Genomic DNA, 732 nt, shown 5'->3' with positions numbered 1-732 from the left:
GGCCTCCCTCTGCCATAGGGGCTGAGAATGCAGGGGATTGCCTGAGAGCACCTGGATCCTGCCTCCATGCTGTGGGTTCCAAACATTAGAAAGAAGCCTGAGTGTACCTGAGTGGAATCTGACTTGGGCTTCTGTGGGTGCTCCTGAATAGCTGATCTGAAGCCATCAGTTCCCTCCAAAATAAAACCCGAGAGAACCTGAAACCTGTAAAACAACCAAGGCACACCAATAATACAAACAGAAGCAGACTTCAACCCAAGAAAGGAAGACTTGGGTTTCATACCAGAATCACAAACAGCAAAAGAAATCACATGCCAAAATCACAACAGAAAAATGATATAGAAAACCAAAATAATATCTTCCCACCAAACATCACCAGTCCAATAGAAGAGTTCTACAATGAGAACCCCCTAGAGATAACCCAGGGCACAGAATTTAAAAGAACAATCATAAACATGATCAAAGAATTCAATGAATTTGAAGAACATGCAAATAAATTAAAGAACCAAAAGAAGATAGGGATAAACTTCTGAATGAATTCACAAAAGAAATAGAAATATTGAAGAAAACTCAGGCTGAAATGAAGAAGGAAGTGAAAAACTCAATAAGCCAATTTCAAACAACAGGGGAAAGCCTCACCACTAGAATGAATGAAATGGAAAACAGAGTATCAACACTGGAAGACAAAGTTGAAGAATCAAGTGAAGACTATGGAAAAATTTTAAAAATTAT

The sequence above is a fragment of the Nannospalax galili genome, unplaced genomic scaffold (assembly GCF_000622305.1).
Source record: "Nannospalax galili isolate Female #2095 unplaced genomic scaffold, S.galili_v1.0 scaffold34, whole genome shotgun sequence".
NCBI lineage: Eukaryota > Metazoa > Chordata > Mammalia > Rodentia > Spalacidae > Nannospalax > Nannospalax galili.
This window is presented reverse-complemented; position numbering follows the sequence as displayed.